The sequence below is a fragment of the Schistocerca americana genome, chromosome 4 (assembly GCF_021461395.2).
Source record: "Schistocerca americana isolate TAMUIC-IGC-003095 chromosome 4, iqSchAmer2.1, whole genome shotgun sequence".
NCBI classification, from domain to species: Eukaryota; Metazoa; Arthropoda; class Insecta; order Orthoptera; family Acrididae; genus Schistocerca; species Schistocerca americana.
Window position 1 is genome coordinate 491,159,148 of NC_060122.1, and position 7,421 is coordinate 491,166,568.

At 32.3% G+C, this 7,421-nt stretch overlaps 1 protein-coding gene across 1 annotated transcript in view; it reads left to right on the forward strand.

The window, feature by feature from the left end:
* The window catches only part of LOC124612571 (protein disabled), an 89,440-nt gene extending 84,257 nt beyond the window's left edge, over positions 1-5,183 (forward strand). Inside the window, exon 7 of the mRNA XM_047140856.1 lies at positions 856-5,183. The gene's annotated coding sequence lies outside the window, so the exon portion shown is untranslated. The remainder of the gene's footprint in view (positions 1-855) is intronic.
* Positions 5,184-7,421: the final 2,238 nt, after the last annotated feature.

The following is a 7,421-nucleotide window of genomic DNA, read 5'->3' on the forward strand; positions in this document are numbered from 1 at the left end:
ACAGAGACAGTTGTTTTTCCCTCATTCTATTTGCGAGTGAAACAGGAAAGGAAATGACTAATAGTGGTACAGGGTACCCTCCGCGATGCACCATACAGTGGGTTGCTGAGTACCTAAGTAGATATAGATGTAGCTGTGGAATGTATCAGTGACTGAAAGTACATGAATTACTTTCAATTAGTAAGAGGCGTGTTATCCAGGACTGAAGAATAAGGAAAAATTACCTACATTAGTACATGTGGTGCAACCTCTGCATAATGCAAATACTTACAAAAGCTGTAATTGGAGCTATAGCTGTCTTCACAGAATAAGGGAAATTTAAATGATGGATGAATGGATAACACATTGGTTTAAAGTGCCACAAAGAGAAGTAGAGCAGAGGGCATCAGTGGTTTCACAATTTTTACACAGCTTACTAAGTCAAAACCATCACTTCTACAGTATTATTTCCAATGGTTACTCTTAAAATGTTCAACACAGTGCCTTGAGAAGTGTTGTTTCTGTGACCAGGATTATTCAGAAGGATTACCGTGAAGGACTTGAAACAGCAACCGTCATACTGTGCTGGAGTATTTTTCAATAGTGAATCAAGTGAATGTTCTTGTTATAAATAATTTTGTTTATCTGATATATGGTAAAAAGTGTTGTAAATAACTTCTTGGTAAGTTATATGATATAGAATACAGTGCTGACACATTCAGTCATGATTGCTAAATAATGTGGATCTGATTATAAAGTTAATAAATATAAAAAAGTGGAGCAACTGATAACCTTAAAATTTTTCTATATCTTATTGCTCAACTCTTGTTACAATTAGTAATCTATTTTTCAATAGATTTTATTTTTATTTTACAGCTCTTCAAGAATAGTGCCAGTGAACTGATGAAAGAGATAATGCAGTGACAGTGAAAACTGAATTGCAGTTGTGATGCCAACTTACATGAAATTCACGCTTTAAATCATGTAGGTTAATTTTGTTGGTGATGAAATTCACCCATGCCATGTAATTACTTAATACCCACTGCTTATTACTGACAGAACTGCAGTGTGTACCATTATAAAGGAGCCGTGATTGTTTCAGTATTATGTTATCATTGTCCACAGATCTCAAAATTTCATTATATTGCAATAATTTCCTTGCTCAAAGAGAGTGCAATTTAGTTGCCTTCTGCTCACAGACTCACTAAATATCACTAATTTTGAATGTTACCATCAATAAACTATGACAACCTGTTTTAATTTAATTTTGAAATTTTGTCATTTGCATTCCATCAGAAGTGAGTAACCATCAACCACCACATAATATTTTGCTGTTCTGTGTTGAGTAAGAAAACCTTAAATAGGTTAATATATTGCTATTGTTGTATGCACTAGAACACCTGTTGCTTTTACAGAAATCCTTGGTGGTTTTACAAATACCTGTTTGGATTCAGAAACTGGAGATTTTTTTACTGTCATATCATTACTAGTATGTAATAACTTGACACTAAGCCATAAACTGTTACTTCTGAACCCATATCAGCAATCAGAGGATCATATTGCCTTTATTGTGAAACTAGATATTGTGGTCTTCCTGCTGTGTCAGTGTTTTTGCACACTGTAGTCTTCTCTGGATTAATTGGACACTCTGTAAGGACAAGTGTCTGTTGCATAGGGTAGGATTTTGAAAAAGACCTCAAATGAAAGTTCCAAAACAAAGGAAAATAATATTTTGAAAGCTCTGGAGACCATCAACAACTAATACAAAAATCTGTGCCCTTTTATTATGAGAAATGTTTACTAGATCTGCACTGAACTATTTCTAGAATTATAAATAGTTGGTTCACTACAAGTGTGCCTATATATGTCTTCACTGGTAAGTATGAAAAACTTATTTAAGAACAATTATAATAGTCAGATTAATTGGCATATTGATTCCAAGATGCTGCAAGTGTATGGACGAACAATAAACAACACCAAAACTTTTATTTCTGCAGTTTGGAAGTTTTTTTTTGACATTAAAAAATTATGGGAACAAGTTAATTATTTATAAAAGTGCAGTTCGTCTTTGTCTAAGCACTCTAATTTTGGAGATTCTTGTAGCTTATATCCCATGATCGCTGCAGTGTTACTTCTTAGCATATACACACTGTGATTTAATTAGGTTGTTATTTACAGTATTTGCCTCAATTTTAGTGGACTAATGTCAAGTGACAAAGAGTGTCATCAGCCCTTTAATTAAATTTAATGAATTATGATTTTATATTACTTCTGTAACATGCAACTCACATTTCACAGTTCCTGTAACTGTTTCAAAATGAAATGCTAACATATCCAAATTCAGTGAGAATAATTATCACATAACTAGACAATTTATCTGCATAGCATAAGTACAGTTAAAACACACAGAAGTATTTCAAAAGTATATATATACTCCTGTTTTGTGTGGATACCCACATCTTTGTTAGAATTAGGTGTTATTTGATAGTCCTTGTTTCCCTCCTGTGTTCCAATAGTATCTTACAATAGCATTCTTAACACACAGTGTGAATGTTCGAGGAGTGCATGTTTCATATCTGTTCTGAGTCTTGCTAAGCGGGCAGTTGTAAAAAATTCCTAATGTTTTTCTTATAAGGTAGATTCTTTTCAAAAACTGGGTATGAATAGGAAACTGTGCTACTGCAGTATAAAATTCTTGGTAGAAACTGCATGTTATAGCATACCAGATGATCAAAATGAAAAAAAGAATGGGTTAGAATTGCAGAATGCACATACTTTGACATACAGTATTCCTCTGAGACTTAATAAAAGAACACCAATTGCTATTTTATGAGACTACAGTGAAGTGTTACAAAATTTTCATATAATCATTATATTTTTTAAAATAAGAAAATTTTTATTTACATCACATTTATGGTATTTCAATTTGTTGACTCCTAACCAGTATTAACTTTCAGCCAGTTTTTGCTATAGCTTTATTGTTGTTCCAGAGCATGCAGAAATATTGTATAGCTGTTTCATGTGCAAAGTCAGTTTCTAAAAATTGTGTGGCAGTGCAAAACAAAATTCTGTGAATGTCGCACTGTTATTTCATTACATATTATTGCTTTTAAATACTGCATGAGACAGTGTAACTGTGTGTGTTATAGGTACACTTAGATATATCCAGTGTAATGATAAATACAAAGGACTTCTGTGTTAAGTATAGACCTTCTTATTAGAGTCATACAGCTAAGGAAATGCTTATAGTGTTTATGAAACTGGTCTGACTCAATGCCATAAGTGTATGTGATGTTTCCCATTAAAAAAAAGAGTCCCCTAAGGGATTACATGCTTCTGTGTATATCACATTTCCTGCTATAAACTCAATGAGAACAGAAGAGTGCTGGTGGAAATGAACTTTTATCCTGAATTATTGTGATGTTTTATGTCTGTCAGTAACTTTTCATTTTAGTGAGTTGTTTCTCAGTGCTAAACTAGTTCACTTTGCACTTCATTAATTGATATTTATTTGTGCAACAGGCATAAAAAGTAAAATTTTCTGCAGCATTAGGAAACATATTTCAAGGCAGTGCTAGCTTACAAGGTCATTGATATTAAAAAGTTACTCCTCTTCATAGCTCTGTTGAGACTGAAAATATATTATACTGGAATTCATTTTTTTCTCATTGTTACGATCTGCTAGAGTCTCTTACATAAAGAAAGGGTGCAGTGACTAGTATTTTTTAACGTAAAGAAAGGCCAAGTTTAAGAACAAATTTTTGCTTCGTAAACAGAGAATGAGACTTCTTAATATGCATGAATACTAAAGTCATGAATGCTTAAGTGAAATTGCTGTTAATGTCAGAGCTTCATGATATTTTGGAAATTGCAGTAAGCAATGTAAAACAATAACAAGTGTAATATACATCAGATGTATACAAAAATTTTAGATGTTATGGTTTTTATAACTCATAACTATATAAACTATTACAAATTTTTTACACTTGCATTTAAATATGGAACGTCCATCATAATTCAATTACTTGTATAACTATATTCAGTCATAATTTGATAAACACACCAGCTTCAGTTAATATATTTAATGGAAGAACTTCCAGGTCATGCACATTTTAACTCTTGGATATTGCTCCAAGGGGTGACAACTCACATTTAGTGATAAATAGGATGAGATGTTCTGAAATGTACTGAGAGAAAATGAGGCAGTGGAGAGTTGGTTTTCTTCAGAGATGCAAATGCTTTCAGTTAACAGAATTTGTTTTGGAAATCTAAATTTTACAAACAAGACACTTTTGTTTACAACTCTTGTTCTCATTAAGTTACAGGCACTGATGAATTAAAGAATAATAAAATGGATCATTGAAAACATTGGTGAAGCATGATTAGTTCCCTTCAGTCAGTACTACACACCATGAGAAAAATTATTTTATTCTGATACAGTGCTATTTTTCTGACAGAATCTCTCACATGAAGCTCCATGATTGCTGAACTATATTCATCCACATGTATCAGTTTGCAATAAAAACATGAGGTATTTCCACTGTACAGGTGACATGAAAAATGTGTACATATATATTTGTGTATTAAATAAGCTGACTAAACCAAAGAAATGAGCAACCATGTTAAAGACATTACATTTTGTACATAATTGTAAAAATGTAAAAAAATGTAATAAATACTTTTGTATAGGATAAATATATTTGAGATAAAACGTAAGAAGTGTAAGTTTCATAATTTATGTTTTAAAATTTGACTCACTTGTTGCTTGTAATACTTTATAATGAATGTAAATTTCATGTTAGACAGTGAACTCAATTTTGCCCCATATTTTCAGATGTACGTTTATGAATTTTTAAGATCAAATGCAGGAAATTCAATTGGTACGAATGTTCAACTGTAATCCATATCAACTGTTATTATTATGAACATGGAATTAAAAGATTTAAATCTCAGTTGGTTCAGTGGGATTAACAAAACTATTAATAAAATTTGTGCAATTTATTCGGCTTGAACGTTGATTATTTATTTGTAGCACTGTTCAAACAGAGATTGAAAAGAACAAAATAACAATGTATAATGAACTGTGTCATTTCACTCTTTGTACGATGTTCATATTGAATATCGTTAGTTGTTTAATTGTGGACTGTTAAGAATGAAGAAATAAGCGAATGGGTTGCTCTCATTTGAAGACCTGTAAGAAAATAAAGTTATTTTTTACAGATTTTTATTTTTATTTAAAAGATAAAACATCCTTTTTGCAACAAAAATTAATCCCTTGCTACCATACTCCCTTTTCCTTACTAAATATTAAATTAAAAAACAGACTGCTATCTTTCCCAAAATGTTAGATCAGTAATGCTTAACAAACATATCCTTACATTGCGTGTAATGTATGCTGCCATAAAATTTGTGATGACAAAAAAGTTGTAATAGATTTGAACTTCATTGTCACCATATTTTAAAATTGGTATTTTGTTGGTATGAACAATCTTCACTGTCTGTTTCGATTTGTGTTGTTGTTTGAAATGGGCATAATTCATTTTGCTAATTAGATCTTCCAATTTATTTCATATCTGTTTTCCAAGCTTTAAGCATTCCAAATCAGTGTGTTCGGTTTATGTTCTTGTTTGTATATCTAATCAGTTGTGTTGTTACTTTCATTTCCAAAGATTCAGCAGTGATGAAGAAATTAGATGTAATGTGACACATCATTCACATCACACAATTATAGGTTTCTTTCAGGAGAACAGTTTAATCTTTGAAATCTAAAATTCTATGAAATTGAAACATACCAGTATTTTTGAAGATCATGTGTCAAGCAAATTTTTATTTTACCTATCCTACCTTGAAAATGTGGTTCAGATATTCATTTTAGAATGTAGATGTGTCATTCTCGTTGTGGGAAAAGTGGAGCAAGTGCAATATGAAAGGTATTTTACTAGCTAGATTTGATAATGTTAAAAGAAAAATGTTTATGCTTAGGAAAAATTGCTTAATTCTTTTCTTGCACATGACTTCTTTAACTGTGAGTGTGAGAGTGATCACAACTCTAATCAAGCAACAACTAAGCAGATAATATAATGAAATCATAAATCTAATTTTATTATCTCACTTCATTTGTAAAACACAAAGAAGGGTAAAATATATAGTGGAAGGTAAGAGAAATCTCTATGTACCAGAAGTGATTATTGTGAAATATTGAAGCAAAATTGCTCCAAACCAAACACTAAATTCCGTGTTTCTTTTCTTATAGACTCGACAAGGTATGTGCAGGTGTAGAAAAAGAAAAGATGTCCCCTGCAGAATTATAAATCAAGCCAAATGTCCCACATGCATAGTATGGAGGCATGCAGTTAAGAGAATTAGGGCAATAGATAGAAAACGGAAGGAAAGAAATCAATTACGCTTAGCAGCAGAAAAAGGGTGTAGTCTGTAGAAAAGCGACAAGAAAAAGAAGTCACTGATACTTTAAACTAGTGAAAGAGGAGTTATGATGTAAAAGACAACAGGTGAAGAAATAAAATATTACAGTAATAGGCACTGCAGAATGCAAACAGAGAAGAATAAGGAGCTCACCTGCAGATGAATATTGGATGGTGGATAGATACCCTTGAAAGAACTCAAAGTTGTGTATTTACACACACACACACACACACACACACGCACACACACACACACACACACACACACACACACACACACACACAAAGAAAAAAAACTGTTAATAAGTTGTCATCCAGTCAGATGGGGATGTGAAGGGAGGGGAAAGAAGGCAAAGAGGGTTGGGGAGGTATTTCGAAGTGGGAGAGACACAAGGTTTTCGAACAGATGGGGTATACTGTAGATTAGTTTTGGCAAAAATAATATAACTTAGGGGTAGAGCATGACAGAGAGAGAAAGGTAAATAGAAAAGACAATGCTGAAATGAAAGAGGATTAGGTAAAAAATTCAAGAGGGAAGAGAGTAATGGCAAGGGAGAAGAGGGAGGGGGCCAGAATTTGGGCTATAGTGGAAAACAATTCTGAAATGGCTGTTAGAAGTAACTGTGAGTACGTTTCCAATTAATAAAGTATACAGCCAGTCAGTTACCAATTGTTATTTATTTTTAGACTTGACCCAAGTTTCAGCACTGCTGAGGATATCTTCTTCATAAGAACAAGAAGTTAACTTTTTTTATTTTTTTAATAACAACAAGTGATATCCTGCTCCCAGTTAAGAATTTAAGTGATTACAATTCCTAAATGGAAAATAAAAACTATTACTTACTTTTTTTCATTACGTACAGTATGTTATATCCATCATGAGGTGAGGCACTCAAGTCATTTACACTTTATATGATTAAAACACATTAAAACTGTAAGGTCAAAAACTGGTATGGCTATAGAATAGAAAAACATCAAACCAAGCAAATGGCAACTAGCTGCAGCACTTGCATAAAGTAG